This window comes from Theropithecus gelada, chromosome 10, assembly GCF_003255815.1.
Source record: "Theropithecus gelada isolate Dixy chromosome 10, Tgel_1.0, whole genome shotgun sequence".
NCBI lineage: Eukaryota > Metazoa > Chordata > Mammalia > Primates > Cercopithecidae > Theropithecus > Theropithecus gelada.
The window spans coordinates 38653615-38672418 of NC_037678.1; the positions used below are offsets into that span (position 1 = coordinate 38653615).

At 50.5% G+C, this 18804-nt stretch overlaps 1 protein-coding gene across 1 annotated transcript in view; it reads right to left on the reverse strand.

Annotated features, from left to right (window-relative positions):
* MYT1 (myelin transcription factor 1) overlaps positions 1-18804 on the reverse strand; it is a 90070-nt gene that overhangs the window by 50222 nt on the left and 21044 nt on the right. Inside the window, exon 2 of the mRNA XM_025398118.1 lies at positions 6904-7004. The gene's annotated coding sequence lies outside the window, so the exon portion shown is untranslated. The remainder of the gene's footprint in view (positions 1-6903; positions 7005-18804) is intronic.

Below are 18804 nucleotides of genomic sequence, written 5' to 3' on the forward strand. Positions count from 1 at the left end.
TGAAAGTGAAGAGAGGAGCAGGTGTCACAGGGACTTCATTACATTTATGAGCCTTCAAATGTCGTCTGCGCGGAGCCCGTGCGCAATGCCTCCGATGCAGGTCGCACAATGGAGCTGACGTGTCTGATTGCGCGGTGCCTGCACTCAGCTGAAATGCAATCCACAGCTTTTTGTTTGTTTGTTTGTTTGCCAGTTTTCCCAAGGATATTGGCAAGCATTCTGCTAGCGTGCCTTGGCAATTTGGATTTCCTGCAGATAAATTATTCAAAAAGCAGAGAATAGAGAGACTGCAGGGATGTGTAATGGGTGCTGCTTGAAAACTGTGAGCTCCCATTGATGAAGCTGACAGCTATGCCTCTCCTTCTGCCAAGCACCTTACCATTTGCAATTTATCTGCATCGACTGGTCAATAAGCGAGAAGTTCTCTTAGGTGCATGTAGCTTTGATTTTTAAAGGGAAAAAACTGACCTACCAAAGAAAAAAAAACAGGCTCTTTAATATGAGAATGAATCCGTAAGAGCTGGGTGACTTGGGACACTGATTTCTGAGCTGTTTGAAATCAGCAGTGCCGGCTGACACGAAAGCATCTGGGCTAGGCCATGACAAAACCAGCACTGCCTGATTTACATTATTTTTCTTTTCGAAAGAACTCAAAGCACTTCAGAGGTGGATTCTCTGCTCTCCTCCTGCAGCAAGATCAGCACCCTGATGTGGTAGATGGAGAGTGGGTGCTGGGGGTGGCCCTGTGCCCAGCACCACCCACGCTCACCTTGGCGATCACTGGGCGGCAGCCCCCCAGACCTTCTGCCCCCACCACACAATGACAGCTGGGCCCCAAAGGGCAGCTCAATGATGCAAAGAAAATTAAACACTTCTCAATTTTTCATTGATTTTTAAAACACACTTCACTTGTTCCAAACACAAACCAACCAGGTCCCTTTTTTTGTGCAACCCACAAATAACCCAGTGCCCTCTCCTCTTGAGGGTGAAAAGGTCCCTTTGTTGAGACAGAATGACCCCATTACCCACTCTCACTGCTGGGCCGGCAATCTCCCTCAAGAACGTCTGCTCTGTTTCTCCAAAGCCAACTTCATTCTGCCACTGCGAGCATGTCTTAGGCTGTAATTAATATTTCAATAGTTCTGCCTTCAGTAGGAAAACCATGAAAACTATGGGGAGGAGAATAATTCATAAATGCAAATACGTTGTATACTGCCAAATTAACCCGAGAGAACTGTCTCCTCGTCCATCCATTTAACTTGCTTTCTTAGTGCCATATAAAAGCCGTCTCCTCAAAAGTGTGTTTTTGCTTTGTTCTGTTTTATATTTCTTTTTAGTTAAGTCAGGATTAATCATGTAAGCTCTTTTGAAAATAGACATAGTTCTGGCCAGGCGCGGTGGCTCACGCCTGTAATCCCAGCACTTTGGGAGGCCGAGGCAGGCGGATCACTTGAGGTCAGGAGTTCATGACCAGCCTGGACAACAGGGTGAAACCCTGTGTCTACTAAAAATACAAAAATTAGTTGGGTGTGGTGGCGCATGCCTGTAGTCTCACCTACTCAGGAGGCTGAGGCAGAAGGATCACTTGAACCTGGGAGGCGGAGGTTGCGGTGAGCCAAGATTGCACCACTGCACTCCAGCCTGGGTGACAGAGTGAGGCTCCGTCTCAAAAAAAGAAAAAAAAAGTATATATATACACACACACACACACATAGTTCTCACCGTGACGTGTGACGAAGACCAGCCCCTTTTCCGGACTCATCTGCATGCTGGCCTTGCTAAAACAGAGTGCCCTGAGTTGGGTGTTTACAAACTCAGGAACCAAAACAAGCAAATGCAGTTAGCAGTCTTGAAACCTGCAGAGGAATCTGGACTCTTAGGCTGCAGCTGTGACAAATACACTCAGAGCCCAGAAACAGGGCTGGGCGTGGTGGCTCACGCCTGTAATCCCAGCACGTCGGGAGGCCGAGGCAGGCACGGTGAAACCTGACTGTACTAAAAATACAAAAATTAGCCAGGTATGGTGGCAGCCACCTGTAGTCCCAGCTACCTGGGAGGCTGAGGCAGGAGAATTGCCTGAACCCGTGAGGCAAAGGTTGAGGTAAGCCGAGATTGCACCACTGCACTCCAGCCTGGGTGACAGAGCAAGACTCCGTCTCAAAAAAAATAAAAAATGAAAAGAAGCCAGAAACAGAGCCAGTAACAAACCACTCATGTCTGACCTCTAAGGGGAAGTGGTAGACTCAGCTTCCAAAGATGTCAGGGTTGGATATTTTCCATGAAGCCCAACAGGCTTTGTGCCAACTTCCACATTTACCCCCAGAGGCTGTGTCTCCCGCTCCATTCCGGGCCCCAGCTCAGGGACACCCATTTCTCCTCGCTCACTCATTCACTCTCTCTCTGTCTCTCTCTGCCTCTTTCATTCCTTTTCCATGCTTCTCCCCAGGCCGGGCCCTGAGAGCTGAACAGCTCCCTCCCTCAACCCCCACAACATCCCTTCTGCACCAATGGCCCAGGGCCGGTCAAAGGACAGAATCCTGGCTGAAGCCTGGCCCCAGCAGGAGGGTGTCCTGGCCCTGAGGGGCACCAGCCTGGCATCCCAAGGTTTGTACATCACTCCAGGGTGGCAGGGAGTGCTCGGGGAGAGCTCAAGAAACAGGGAGCTCTGCTAAGGCTTGAGAGCCAGGTAGGGATGGGGAGGGTGGATGGATCAGTGACCTGCGGACATTTGGGGTGAGAGGCACTCCAGAGGTAGAGCCGGGAGCTTTCTTGGGTGGCCAACACCCTGCCTCTTCCCACCTCCTCTCAGTCTCCACCCTGTGCCTGTTTGTTTCCCTCACAGTCCTCATCTCAATCTGAAATGAGCTCATTCATTCATGATTGTAAGCTCATCGTCTCTCCTCCAGAGAGCTGCTTAGTGCATGTCATTTAAGGATGGGTGGATGGACAGGTGGATGAATGAATAAATGGGGACAGTCAGAAACATCTCTGAACTCCTGGGGCTGGGGTGTGTGGAGAGCCATGGTCAGAGGGCTGCACACAGGCCATATGTGGGAACCCTGAGCTGGGGGGTTCCGGGCGTTCTGACACCACAGGGGCCATTCACCCAGCCCTGGACCAGAGCAGGAGACACGACAGTGTTTCATTTTCTTTTTTTTTTTTTTTTTTTTTTTTTTTTTTTTTTTTTTGAGACGGAGTCTCACTGTGTCTCCCAGGCTGGAGTGCAGTGGCGCGATCTCGGCTCACTGCAAGCTCCGCCCCCCGGGTTCACGCCATTCTCCCGCCTCAGCCTCCCAAGTAGCTGGGACTACAGGCGCCCGCTACCGCGCCCGGCTAGTTTTTTGTATTTTTAGTAGAGACGGGGTTTCACCATGTTAGCCAGGATAGTCTCGATCTCCTGACCTTGTGATCCACCCGCCTCGGCCTCCCAAAGTGCTGGGATTACAGGCTTGAGCCACCGCGCCCGGCCCATTTTCTTTAAAATGTGTTCTGACAGCCAGAAAATCTGGAGAATTAGGATGGATTGACAACTATTCTTTAAAAATCCATAAAATTGCAAAGGTTATAGTGTCTCGGTGGGACGGTTGGGCCTCTTGCATAATGGTTTTCCTCCCGGAGACCCATCTGCTGAGTCCCAGGGGACCATAGGCAGCCCCTTCCCGGGAGGAAGGGGCCAATGAAGACTTCGGGGCGAGGAGGTGGCCAGAAACTGGCTATCACCCACCCTGCCTGGCTCCAACAGTGCCTCACACACATTCAGTCTCAATTCTCTGCAGTGAGGGGAGGGGAGAAAGACAGAGCCATGGTCTGGCCTGTTTTCTTCTCTCACTTAGGTACTGAGGGCAGCATCAACTTCCCTGTCACTGCTGTGAAGCCATTAGGGCAGAAAGCATCGTGGAAGACCACGTTCCCACTCAACAATCTAAGAGCAGCATTCAAGCATTTGTCTTGCTCCCCTCCTGAGTATCCCAGGAGGATCACCTGCTGCATCCACAGCCCTTCCCTTCCCTTTCTTTGGAGCATGGACCTGCCCGCCAGCTCAGCCCACAGAACAGGTACAGAAAGTCGGTGAGCTGGGCACACATCCTGCTTTCCACTCTCTAGATCTCTGAGGCTAAACTATATGCCCTCACCCCTGCACCCCACTGGCAGCCATCACAGTACCCCCGGTTCCTTGCAGAGATAGTTCTATCCCCACATTGGGTGATTCCTGTTGCATGTCTGAAATTCTGAAATTCTCCTGACAAATTCAGCAGAATAGACCAGCCTCCTCCTTGGAATACAGAAAGGACACCTCCATGGGGCATTATTTAACACATGTCTGAGAAGGGGTTCTCTTGACAGCTCTAAGCATGGGATACTGGCTCACTTCACTCCCAAATCAAAAATTAGAGCTACATAATGGATACCCTGATGAAGCAGCCATATCTGCATCCGTCTGTTAAAAACTCCGGCATAAATGGAATTTATACCCACCCAGGGTACAATCCAACAACATCAAGTGAGGCAAGCTAGAAGGGCCATACCCAGTGGCAGTTCCTTCCCTTGCAGGAGCCTCTATCCAGTAGTCCTTGCCAGAGGCACCCCCTGCCCTGGGTGGCAGGAAGAAGGGTTGGCTGAATGGCTATGCAACTGATCTTTTCCTTGATTCCATATCTCTACAGTCATCCACTGAATAATTTGCAAGAAGGGGGTTGAGGAGCTACCATCAGTGCCTGCACACCCCACTGACGCACCACCACCTGACTTTTCTGGCAGCCCCTTCCAACCGGTCCTGAGCTGTCCACATGCCTGGTGCTGAACTCAGAGACATGCCGCAGGCTGTCACAGTCCCCTGCACAGGGTTTGTGTGTTCACTGCCCTCCCATGCTGGCTCCTCACCTCACCCGTCTCCTGTCCTAAGCCAGCCTCTGGAAGGCTGACCCTGATGCTGCTGTGGCTGTGTGACATTCTTGCACCGTGACCACGGCTCATCCCCTGTACTGCCACCCTCTTCAGCCTCCTTAGGAGATTCCACCTGCACCTGCCTCACTGTCCTCTATCTAGGCAGTCAACCCTTTCTCATCCTCTCACCTTCTCTGGCACACTTTACATCTTAGCTTCTCTATTCAGAGCAGTAACTCAGGCCCTATCTGCAAGAAATGAAGGGAAATAAGGAAATGACCCTCAAACAGAGAGATGAAAGAGCTGGTGATGCCACAAGAATCTGGGCACAGGCCCCTGGCTTTGTTCACAGAAGCAGCACTTTGAGCAGCCGTGGGTTGTCCATGTAGGTGCCAAACTCTCTGAGTTTGTCATGCCTGGGCCAGGGGGAGACAAAAATCTTCTTACCCACCCCTGGCATGGCACCAGACATTTGCAGATAACACTGCATGTAGAGCCCCTGGCCTCAAATCAAGTAACTCTCATGCTCACATGATCTCAGGCCAGTACAGCTCTATGTGAATCCTCAGGGTTTGGGGTGGGGCAAGGGGAATTAGGCCAAAAACTGAATGACCAAGATAAATAATATTTTAATTCAATATTTAGAAACATCAACATGATGTAAAAAACCATGATAAACAAGATACCAAAACTTTAAATCAAGACAGGATCAATATTACTGACTCCTCCTTGTGCCTCAGGCTCCAGCGTGGATCAGCAGAGCACTGATAATCCTGTGGGAGCCAAAATACGAGCAGAGGCGCTTAACGAGGCATCTATAACAGACCCATTAAAATGTACATTCTCGTCACCAGATTCAAAAGAAAAAGGTTGGGCTTTGAAAGTAAAATACAAGCACTCCCAAATGAAGTTCCCACCGCAACTGCATAGCCCTCCTTGCCTACACCCTGCGCCATCACCATCCTTGAGCCGTGCCCTGAGTCACAGCTGGATCCTTGCTGGAAAGCATCTACATGTGAAAAAAAGAGAGGTCAGAAACTGGTATCTGGGAAGGCTTCACCCTAAGCCTGTTGTCAGCCTCTACTTTCAGCTGTGAGGGTCACCTGACCCTGGGACCTGGCTTCACCCAGAGAGTATTGGTGCGAAGTTCTAGAATTAGAGGGTTGGTGGTGGAGAACAGTGGCTGTAAGCACATGTGATATCACAGTTTGGGAGTGTCCCCGAGGGGAGATCTTATATCCTGGGAAGGTACAAGAAGGGCATGCACCATCTGCCTCCCCTTAGGAAGATTGAAATAAAACAAGGCCAACAGACTTCATAAGTTCCTGCCAGCAATCTCTGCTGTCAGATCCTGTAGGGATTCTCAGCCTGCCCAGGTAAAAGCAGGATGAACAGGGAACAGTTGCTCAGGCACAACAGAGAGCCCAGATGTGATCATACCTCAAAGCAGGGAAGTGAGACTCTGGGGTCACGTTTTCATTTTGGTGGTTTTTGTTTGCTTGCTTGCTTGCTTGTATTTTGAGATGGAGTCTTGCTGTCACCCAGGCTGGAGTGCAGTGGCACAATCTTGGGTCACTGCAACCTCTGCCTCCCAGGTTCAAGCGATTCTCCTGCCTCAGCCTCCCGAGTAGCTGGAACTACAGCCCGGCTAATTTTTGTATTTTTAGTAAAGACGGGGTTTCACCATGTTGGCCAGGCTGGTCTGGAACTCCTGACCTCAAGTGATTCACCTGCCTCAGCCTCCCAAAATGCTGGGATTACAGGTGTGAGCCACTGCGCCCGGCCTGGGGTCACATTTTAGTTTTGATCTACTCAGAGTCGTCGTTTTTCTTCCCTTAATTCTAAAGTGACCAGAGCATTGCTGATCCTAGTCCCCATTTTCCCTTCGCCTAACCTGGACTCTGGTGAGGATCAGACCCAAAGTCGTCTCCACGCTTCACGCCTGCAGCCAACAAGAGGCTTTCTGCAGGCAGCCACGGGGTGGGGCCCCAGGACAGGGGCTGCCCTCTCACGCCTCACCTTGCAGTGTCTGCCAAGAAGGTGTCTTGAGGTCCTGCAGCTGCTGGCCTTGCCTCCGTGTGTCCACCTCTGATTCAGCAGCTCACCCCGGAACTCATTTTCTGAGGGTTTGAAAAGGCACAAGGTCAGAAAAGGAAAGCTTGGTGGGTGCCAGCCATGCTGGCTCAAGGGGAGAAAGTGAGAAACTTGGGGCACTTTTTTAAACATCATATCTTCAACCCCCATTTCCTGGAATCCACCAGAAAAACAGACAAGGTCATGGCTCCGTGGCCGTTTCAGGGACAAGAGACAACTTCTCTCTGACTCGGGAGCCTCCTCGGAGTCTTCCAGCACCTACAGTCCTCTGCACCGTTGTCCCAGCTCCGGTGCCGTTTCATGGAACATGCCTTGGGTGGGTGTTGGTTCCCACTGACGACCACGCCCACCAAAGATTGCTGGGACAAGGCAGCTGAAACCCACCTTGAGAAAAGTTGGCATTTCACCAACCTTGAAAATGAGCTGACTAATGAGTGATTATTCGCCTTACAACCAGATCCTTCTTCCCCTCAAAAGAATGCACAGTACATGTGCATTTGAAAAAGAAGATTGTTTTGCACGACTTCTCTGGAGCCCATTGATTGAAGAAAGTGAGATCCACCCATGGTCTCCAATCAGCTTTGCCTCCTGCAGGATCCCAGGGGCCTCAGCATGCTCTTTGCCCTGGTTTCCAGCATCTTTTCTCACCCTGTGTTTCTGCCTCTCTCCAGGGCAATGCCTCCAGTTAATATTTAATTCCTCAATAAATTCCCACGTCTAAGCAGAGGCTGAATGCATCAGCTGGACATGACAAAGACATGCATTGTGTACCTATTCCCTGCACGTCACTCCCCGTTTCCATGACAACCTGCTTTCTACATAACTGCAGCATTTCAAAGGAAGGTCATTAAGTAACCAACAATAAAAACAGGAAATGAATATTCTTGCATTCTGCTCTGGCTTCGCCTTGGAAGTGAGTTTGGATTCTGCCGAAGGCACACTATTCCCACCCATTTTCTTTCTTTTCCTCGTGTTTTTGAGGTGCATCCCCAAACAATTTTTCTCTAGGATTCTGGCCACTCCTGGCCCCAGGCAGCCCTGTGGCTGTGGCCTCAGCATCCTCTTCTTATCTGGAAATGCTTCCATCCCAGTAAAGGGCTTCGGATTACCTTCCGGAGCAGAAACACAGAGGAAAGCCGATTTGGCCGTCAAGGAAAACCACTCAGATTCGGCACCTTCTCTGTGCACCCACTCTGTGCCTCCCCTCACTGAGCTGTAAGTCAGTCGCTGAGATGACAGGGCTCCCACCGCATGCTCCGGTGCCTGGACTAGTGAGGAGGGAGCTGCGGGAGTTTCCCCATAGCCCAGGACCTCTAGGCCCCCTGGGTTCCATCTGCCACTGGTCATCTGCACTGAGCCAGTGTGAGGTGCCTCTAACTGGGACCCAGCCTGCCCACCAGGTAATCCAGTTCTCAACTCTGTGACAGGGATGTGGGGTATCGGGAGGAAAAACACGTTGGAAGATTCCGTCAGTGAACCAACAAGAATCATGCCAGCGGGGAGAGTGCTTCACACTTTGAAGATGGGGCATGGGGTTCTCTGTGTCTCTTTTTTTATGGTGACAACAGAAGCTGAGAGAAAAGGCCCCGAAGTGCACAGGGCTCACTTTCCAAGTATCTGTCCCAGGAGACAAGATGCTGCAGAAACCTGCTCACTGGGCTGATTGGCAAGGCTCAAGCAGAATTTCTTGTTACCGTTACGTATGTAAATATGCAAGACAACCGGGGCCGTCTGGCTGACAGCTGGAGGGAAGGACACAAGGTCTGTGTGTTCCAGAGGAGGTGCTGCCTCTCCCCAGTACGACTCCCCTGAGTTCCGCTCTGAGTCTCTCCTGCTTCTCAGAGAAGCCGCATGGACATGAACTGCAAGAGTCTCTGCAAAGGGACCTCCAGTTTTGTTTGATTGGAGATAACCAGCTCACTGGGGCTTCACCACCCACACACACCCATGGGAGTCTGGAAATAAAGCCCTGGAATTCTTCATTGCCCACACGCTTACACTCCTGTCCCTAGGTCAGTCAGCCCTGGGCTCTGAAGTCCTGACCCCTGAGGCCCCACATCTACTTAGGCAAAGCACTAGGATCCCGGGGCTCAACTGCTGCTCCAAAGAGCCACTCCTGCCTCCCTGAGGCAGCAAAGCCGCCGAGCTTCTCTGGGCAAAAGAGCAGAATGGCACCTGGTGAAACCCCTGGGATACAGAGCACACAAGTAATCAAAGTACATACCCCCAAGCTTAGAACCTCCTTTATGAGGACTCGAGGACCCGGCTCAACCTTGACATGATTTAGCCTCCCTTTTCCAGGAAATGTCTTGGCAGCAAACGACAATCACTACTAGAAGCCCAGTAAGGTATGCCAGTTCTTCTCCTGTGGCCCTCTTGTCCCCCAGTGGGGCCTGTGTGTGGCCAAGCCCTGCCCCATGGGCTCAGTAGGCTCCACCCCAGACAAAGCTCTCCTGTCTGCAGGCTCTTACACAATCGGCATCCCTGGCAGCACATTAAGCCCCCATGCACCAAAACAACATCCAGGGCCACGTGCTGAGGAAAACTCGCCACAGAAATGTGGAGGGTTCCATAGAGATGCCCCTTCCTTCTAGGAGTCACGCTGCTCCATGGACACTCTGTGGTGGGAACAGGAACAAGGGTCCCCAGAGCTCACACAGGGCACTGCCGCCAACTCAGGCCTGACCAGCAGGTCCCTACCCTCTCTGAGACTTAAGTTCTTCACCCATAAAGTGAGAGGGAAAGAATTATTTGGAGATGGAGAGACACACATGGACGAGCCTGGAAGTGAACCCAGAGGACGTCAGCACTGCTGCCATCACTGTGGACTTTCTTGTCGGGAATCTGAAGTGAAGTGGAGGTTTTCATCCAGACGAGCCTGTTTTCTTGGGTTATTAAGTTTCTCGTGAGTTAATCTGAATCCCTGCTCATCGATGCAAATGGGAAACGGAACTTCAGAGACTGCAACATCCTAAGCACGGCACCCAGAGGGCAGCACTGGCTGGGACCCCTCTCTGGGGACCCGACATCTTTGCACCTGGAGTCCTGCCTGCTCAAGGTCACCCCATATCTGTCCCCACAGTGGCCCCAGACTCACTTGTGTGGAGCTCCGGTGGGCAGAAAAACCCAGTAAACAAACAGGGCCTGCTCAGCTGAGACCGACGCACATGGGTCCAGAGGAGAGGGAACCGCCCCTCATTGGCCGGAGACTCCAACACACGCCAGGGAGATGTGCAGAGCTGAGCTGCAGCCCCTGTCTGTCCCTCTCCTAACGAAGCCCTCTTTTTCCAACTCAGCATCACTGCAAACTGGAGACCAGCCTGACCCAGGCCCCAAACGGACATTTCCACTGAAAGCCAGTACTCTGTTGAGTTCTTCCCAGGCAGTGCTGCTGGCCTACCCCAAGGTTTCCTCCTGTCGTCATGGCAAGGAGAGCCCCTTGTCCCAGAGCTAACACCCCAGCTGCCCGCTGACCCACTGCCAGCACACACTTCCTCCTGGCACGCACAACCCCACGGGGGACCCCACGCGGGTGACCATGGTTGCTTTCATGCTGGCTGGGTGGCCTGGAATCTGGCCTGAACCCACTGCCCCCATGGTGTATCCCCTGGGCCTCTGGGTGGGAATCCCTGTGGCGGTTAGCTCTGATCCCCTCCAGCCCTGGCAACCCGACCCCCTTCCACTGTGCATAAACCTCCGCACTCTGAAAACAAGAACAAAACAACAGGAAGCCTGAGTGAGAGGCCAGGTGGAAAGTGTGGAAAGCCAAATGTTTTGGTCTTCACTCGGTTTTGCATCTCCAGTGACTCGGGCTGCCTTTGGGGCCAGGAGCTGTTACTGCCCGCCCCTCAGTATGCAAGGAGGCGAAGGGTAGTCGCTTGAGAGGAGCCCACACCTCCATTCTCCCATGCACCCCTCAGCCCTCCTCCAGCTCCAGCAAACGAGGTGGGGTCTGGCCTCTCTGCTGAGCCGGCTTGTCCCTCTGGACTTTATCCACCTCCTTCCCACTGTCAATTAAAGTTCCCAGGAAGATCAACTCTTCCCTCCATTCTTCTGGAATACTGAAACACTCTTTCCAACTCTTCAACAGGCTTGAGGCATCCATGTTTAAAAACAGTCTCTCTTGACCACACGTCCCGGCCCGGCCCCCTCTCCATCTCCCCCTGCTTCATAACTACACACCTTGCTGACTCTTCCTCACTCCCCAGCACAGTTGGCCTCCACCCACATCTCTACTGAAACAACAGGCGGCTTCATGTTCACAGGGCATGTGAGGGCCCATACGCATCACCGCAGTGCGTGTCTGTCCCTCCTTCTGTGGCAAACACTCACCCCCAACGTGTCGGTCACCTGTACCGGCGCCTCCCGGCCACCCAGCCACCCCATGTCAGACGCCCTCTCCTTTTTGCTTCCTCTCTGCCCACAATATCTGCTTCTCACGGGACTTGGGGTTTTCCTCTTCCCCTCTTCAGTCACCAGCTCCTAAGCCAGAATCTTGAGGGTCATCCTTGGCCCCAAATCCTGCCAAAGTTATTTTCTAAATCTCACCAGAATCTGACCATTTCTGACCTCTCCAGCTGTGTTGTTTTGTTCTGTTTGCAAAAACTGACAAACTCATTCTAAAATTCATATGGCAATTCAAGAAATATAGACTAGCCAAAACAATTTTGAAAAAGAGAAAAGTTGGAAGACATACTTCTCAATTTCCAGACTTACTACAAAGCTGCAGTAATCAAGGCAATGTGCTACTAGCATGAGGACGGGCATGTAGATAAGTGGGACAGAACTGAGAGTCCAGAAATAACCCCCTCTACTGATGATCAATGGATTTTTGACAATGGCACAAAAACAATTTAATGGGAAAAAACCAGTCTTTTCAACAAATGCACTAGGACAACTAGATGTCAAAAAAAAAAAAATGAAGTTGGAACCCTCTCAAAAATTAACTCATACTGGATCACATATCTAAATGTAAGAACCTAAACTCTTAGAAAACACAGGGGTAAATCCTTCTGATTTTGGGTTAAGCAATGGTTTCTTAGCTATGACAACAAAACTACAAGCCATTAAAGAAAAAAAGTAATATACTGGACTTCAACAAGGTTCAAAACTTTTGTAGTTAAAATAACACTGATGGCCAGGCTCGGTGGCTCACGCCTGTAATCCAAATACTTTGGGAGGCCGAAGCAGGCAGATCACTTAAGGTCAGGAATTCAAGACCAGCCTGGCCAACATGGTAAAGCCCCATCTCTACTGAAAATGCAAAATTAACCAGGTGTGGTGGTGTGCGCCTGTAGTCCCAGCTACTTGGGAGGCTGAGGCAGGAGAATCACTTGAATCTGGGAGGCGGAGGTTGCAGTGAGCCAATGTTATGCCACTGCACTCCTGCCTGGGTAACAGAGTGAGACTCTGTCTCAAAACTAACTAACTGGCCAGGCGCGGTGGCTCAAGCCTGTAATCCCAGCACTTTGGGAGGCCGAGGTGGGCGGATCACGAGGTCAGGAGATCAGGACCATCCTGGCTAACCCGGTGAAACCCCGTCTCTACTAAAAATACAAAAAACTAGCCGGGCGAGGTGGCGGGCGCCTGTAGTCCCAGCTACTCAGGAGGCTGAGGCAGGAGAATGGCGTAAACCCGGGAGGCGGAACTTGCAGTGAGCTGAGATCCGGCCACTGCACTCCAGCCTGGGCGACAGAGCGAGACTCTGTCTCAAAAAAAAAAAAAAAAAAAAAAAACTAACTAACTAACTAACTAACTAAATAAATAAATAACACTGTCAATAAGGTGAAAAGACAACCCAAAGACTGGGAGAAAATATTTGCAAATCATGTATCTGATAAAGAGCTTGTATTCGGAATAAAGAACTCTGATAACTCATAATAGGATAAATAACCCAATTTTAAAATGAGCAGAGGATTTGAATAGACATTTCTCCAAAGATAACATGGAATGGCCAATAAGCACATGAAGAGATGCCCAACAGCTAGTAATCCAGGAAATGCAAATCAAAACCACACTCAGATACCACTGCACTAAAATGACTGTAATTTTAAAGATAAACAGATAGTAACAAGTGTTGGCGAGAACCCTCATAGAATGCTGATGGGAATGTAAAATAGCACAATCGCTTGGAAAATGGCACGGCAGTTACTCAAAATGTTAAATATAGAGTTATATGACTCAGGAATTCCACTCTAGATATTTGCCCAAGAGAAATAAAAACATATGTCCACATAAAGGCTTGTACACAAGTATTTATATCAGCTTTACTCCTACTAGCCAAAAAGTGGGAAAACCCAAATGTCCATCAACTGCTGACTGGGTGATACGAAATACAGTGGCACTGTCTTTGGCAACAAAAAGGAAGGAAATTGCTTATACTCGCAATGATGTGGGTGAATCTCAGAAACATCGTGTTCAGTGAAAGAGGCCAGGGACAAAAGACCACGTCCTGAACAATTCCATATTTATGAAATGTCCAGAACAGGCAAATTCATAGAGATAGAAAGTAGACTCGTGGTTGCCTAGGACTGGTGGAGGAGAAAATGGAGAATGACTGTGAATGGGCATGGGGTTTCTTTCTGGGGTGATCAAAACAGCCTAAAACTGAGCTGTGACGATAGATGCACAACCCTATGCATATGCTAAAACCATTGAGTTGTATACTTTTAATAGGTGAACTCTGTGATGTGCAAATTACATTCCAATAAAGCTGTTTTTAAACAGTGCCATGTGGATGGTCAGTGAGACACTCAAGGGACTCTCGCTTAGGGCAGGAGGTCCCAGCAAGTCCCCCTTGGTTCTCTAGACGGGGTTCTGTGAGCCTGTGTCCTGGGCCAGCCTCTGGACCATTGCGCCTCAACCCCAAGCTGGACCACCTTGGATACCTGTCACTCCTTGCTCCTGGGTCCAGGGATACAGCAGGAGAATGGGTCATGCGAGCGACATGAGACAGGCCATGGAGGTCAGAGTGAGAGCTGTTGGGTCTACTTCACCCTCCCACTCCCCAGAGCAGTCAGCCCTGTATTTGTTCAACGAGGCCAAAGGAAGGCGACCTGCCTCTGTGCAGCCAGGAGGCGTCGTGACCGTCGTGACTCAAGCTCACCTCCCACCTTGGCCAGCGCTGTGTCAGGATGTGTCAGCAGCTATCCATGCAGCTGAGCCGATGGCCAGGGCCGATCCCACCTGGTAGCTAACCCAGCAGCAACAGCCCCCCGTTCTGCCTGTGTGTGTGCGTTGGCTGGGCCTGCCACGTCCTGGGACACTGTGGCTGCTCCAGCTGCCACTTCCCCGGAGAGGGCAGGCCTTCGTAGCTTTCATCATACCTCATGCAGAGGAAACTGAAAAGAAGCTGGGCCCCGGGTCGAGTATAAACTTACATATTGCCATTCGAAAGCAAAAAAAACAAAAAAAAACACCTTTTTCCTACTTCTCCTCTCAATTCCCCATTTATCCCCTTCTTGCTGCTACTTGGGTTTAAATTAAAGCCTTGCAAGGCAGCAAGAAAAGGGTTAGAATAAAAATTTAGAAACAATTTAAGGCCCGCACGAAACCAAGCACAGGTCACAGTAGACTCCTGGGGCACCACAGCCCAGGATTCCGCTCTCTAGACCCAAAGAGCCTCTGACACCCCTGAGGTCCCGGCTGCACCCCCTCAAAGAGCCTCTGACACCCAAGGTGACACCCCGAGGTCCAGGCTGCACCCCCAGACATGGGGAGGTAAGGCCCCAGGAGGCAAACAGACTCACATCCATGTCACACGGCTCCTGGAGGAGGCAGCAGAAGAACTAGGTCCAGCATCTGTCTCTCAGAGTTCGAAGCGAGGGCCCCGCCCCAGTCTGAGGACTGCCAGGTGCTCAAACACAGCTGTTCCTGGGCCTTTCCTGGCCTGCGGGAGGAACCTGCACCGGGCGAGCAAATCAGTGTCTCAGGAGGCTCCTTCGGGGTCCCTCGACCAACGGTGTGGGCAGCGGTTAGAGCAGGAACAAGCACAGACACATGTGGCCCAGCCCAGACAGTGACAGGAGGACTTGTTTGGGAAGGTTTCATACCATTGTGTCTATCTGCCCCAACTTGGAAATAAATTGTAAAACCAAGAGGAAAAATTCAATAGAAGACTTGGGAGATAGAGTCAAAGAAATATACTAGAAAAGAGAACAAAAGGACAAAGAGATAGGAGAGACAGAGGAAACACTGAGTGAGGTCTGACACCCGATTTGGGAGTTCCAGAAAGAAATAATTAAGAAAATGGGAAGGAAAAGCATAAGTTAAATAAATTTAAAAAAAAAATTCCCCAGAACTAAAGGAAATTATATTTTTAGATTAAAAGGCCCATTAAGTGCCCATAACAGTGAATAAAAAAGACCCACATCCAACCAAGCCCAGCACTATAAAATTTTAAAACACCAGGAATAGAAAAGACACCCTAAAAGCTTTCAAAGGGGGAAAAAGTCACAAATGAAACAATAACTAGAATAGGATCGCATCGCTTAGGAGCAGTGCGATGTTCACAGACAGCAGAGAAAGCCTCCTCCCGATTTTAAGGGAGTTGACATTCAACTTCAGGGCATACCCTCTACGCCCAGACAAAACATTGATCACGGGAAGTAGTAGATAAAAAAAATCCAGATACGCACAGTCTCAAAAACTGCACATTGAACACTGAGTAAGGGGAGTGAGGCCAGGGCGGTGCCTGCGGCAGGAGTGGTGATCACTATCTACAAGAAAAACAAACCACAAAATCTTGTATGAGATGTAACACTGGTAAATACTGCTTGGTCCAGCAGTGAAACGTTGAAGATAATGAAAGATAATGCTCACTGCTACAAAGGAAGCTAGTTCTGGGGCCACAGGGAGGCCAACCAGCCCATTATACTTGGGATCATCCTGTCCCACACCTCATGAACCCCACAGTCCTGGGCAACCGACCAGTGAGGCTCCCTAGCACCAGAGCCCTTCCAGGGGAGAAGGTGTCCCCACCAAGGCCTAAAACAGAGGGTGGGGCTGTCCTGTGGAGAGCCAGAGGTTTGGCCTGCAGAGAGGGGCCCAGTAAGGGGTCAGCACGTGTGTGGGGTGAGGAGGGCGCTGGTATGGGGAAAGAGGTGGATCAAAGAAGTAAACATATTAAAGATAATGGAAACCAGCTTTCTCACTGTTGGAAGAGCAAGTTATGCCTGTGGAAAGGCAGAACTTCGGAACGAACCCTGTGTGGGAACTGGAATCAGAGGTTATCAATGCGAACTTGTGTTTTTCAGTATACATCGATAGATGGAGAAGTAAATACAGACCTAGGTGAAAAAGGGTGTGTGTGTAGCATGTGTGTGTAACTGTGTGTAGCATGTAACTGTGCAAGAAGCATGTGTGTGTAACTGTGTGTGTGGCGTGTGTGTAACTGTGTCTAGCATGTGTGTAATCGTGTGTAGCATGTGTGTAGCATGTATGTGCATAACCGTGTGTGTAGCGTGTGTGTAGTGTTGTGTGGCATGTGTAACTGTGTGTCTAGCATGTGTGTGTAACTGTGTGTGTGGCATGTGTGCATAACTGTATAGCATTGTGTAACTGTGTGTAGCGTGTGTGTAGCATGTATGTAACTGTGTGTAGTGTGTGCGTGTAGCATGTGTAACTGTGTGTGGCGTGTGTGTAACTGTGTGTAGCATGTGTGTGTACACACATGCGTCTTCCCAGCCATGTCCACTAGAGGCACAACACCCAGGTCTCAGGCTAAGCACCATTTTCTAATAAAAGGACCCGAGTTCCAGGCCCCAAGCAAGAAAGGCAAGAACAAGGAAGGGCAGTGGAGCTGGACTGAGGCTATGGAAGCCTCTGTACTGAGCTTCCACTGGTCAATCAGGGACAATCTGAGCATCACAAGAAGGCTTTAGCCCGTGGATAAAACAGGAAATAATGAGTCTATAGAGACATTCATCAAAATCAAGTGATGGTTTGTTGAGGATGGAGATATTTCCAGAGTTTCAAAGTACCTTCCCCCCAGATATTTATGAATTGCAAAGGGAAAACGACTGGCATTTCCCTCTGGCATAGAGGTGCCGGGATGCCCCAGCGAATCCAGTGACCGAGTCAACATTATTAGTTCAGGGACAAGTCAGCGTCAGGCGAAGGGAGAACCTCCCACTCGGGTGTCCCTGCATAACCCAAGTCCAACCACAGGCAACACTGGACACACCCACACTGAAGGGCATTCCACCAAATAACGGCTCAGCACCCTTCCAAAAGCACGAGGTTGTGAAAGATAGGGACTGAAAACGACTTTGGACGAACGAGACGCCAGGACCACGCACAACACGCGATTCCTAACCCACTCCCAAATGGGTCTGAGGACCAGGTGGCTGTGAGGGTGGGGCTGGAGCAGGGGAGGGCGGCCTCTCTGTTGGAAACACCCACCCACATGTCCTGGTGATGGCCTCACATCAGCAACACGCCCTCAACCACTCAGGAGAAACAGCTGGGCCCGTCACCTGAAACATTTCTGTGGCTTTGAGATTGTTTCAAAATGTATTTTTGAAAATAATGAGGATGGGGGATTGCGATTTAAGTAACCAGTGGTCAGTGGAGGCCTCTGTGAGAAGAGAAGCTGGGACCAAGGAGGATCCTGAGATGCCTCGTCCGGGCAGGACGCTCCACCTCCCTCTGTCCCAGGACTGCTGCTGGAAGACCCTAAAGTCCGTGATGTACTCAGCCTGCTTCCAAAGCTGGCTGGACAGGTGCAGGCCCCAGCCCCACCCAGGTTTCTCTCGGGGATGGCCAGCTCTGTTCCTGGGGGCCTCCAGGAAAGCCCAGGGGACCAGGCACCTGGGAAAGTCTGACAAGCTTGGAAATTTCCATAAAGAAGGTGGAACCCATGCCCTAGAAACGACGGGTCCTATGGGGCTGAGAGGAAGGCGGAACAGGACTCCCTCAGCCCACACTGGACCCCCCGCGTTTGCCCCAGCCCCCAGTCTTTCCCAGCAGCGGGTCCTAGCTCCGGAGAGGGTGCCCTCGGCCCCGCCCCCGAGTGCCTCTTCCACTCCACACGCTGGAGGGCCACAGCCGCTGGGGTTCTGCTACGGGGTTTGGGGCACCTGGAGGAAACACTGGCAGGAAACACAAATGGGACCAAGGGGGAAATGAGGGCAAGTTTTGCTCTTTTTCTTTCCTTTTTTTTTAATCTCTGGAATCCAGAGAGAAGTGAAATGAAGACTTGCTGAGTGGCGCAAAGGCAGACCAGCTTTTGCTGAGTTTAGGTGAAAATGAGAGAAGGGAGAGGTGGGGGCAGGGAGCTGGCAGTTCTATAGCTTTGCACATTTCTCTCATTATTTTGCTTCTAAATCAGCCTCGCTGGTACTTTCTCTATTCAATAAAAGCCAAATGCAAGCCATGTCCTCTAATCTCTCCAACAGCAGCTCACTGCTGAGAAAATAATACAGATGTAACTTCCAGCATCACACACTTTCTTTTCCATTTATATGCAAATAGTGACCTTTCACCCAGGCTGTCTCAAAGAAGTGTTTCCTTAAAAATGCAAATAGCATGTTGCAGGCAGTTACTGTGACTGAGTCTTTCTTATATTATTATCATTATTTCTTTTAACCTTACCAACGCTGTAAAAACAACAGCTAAACTGCTCTGCAGTAATAATGACTTTCCAACCAAATCACAGGACGGGCTCTCCAGGCGGCCTGTCATCCCCGGCTGCCAACAGGGGAGGAGTGTGCCCAGCCCGGGGCAGGCAGTGTGCTGGGAGGGACACCAACAGTGTCACATCCATCCCTCCCAGGGGTGCCTGGGAGAGCCGTTCAGCCGCGTGACCAGGCCTCACACCCAGGCCGG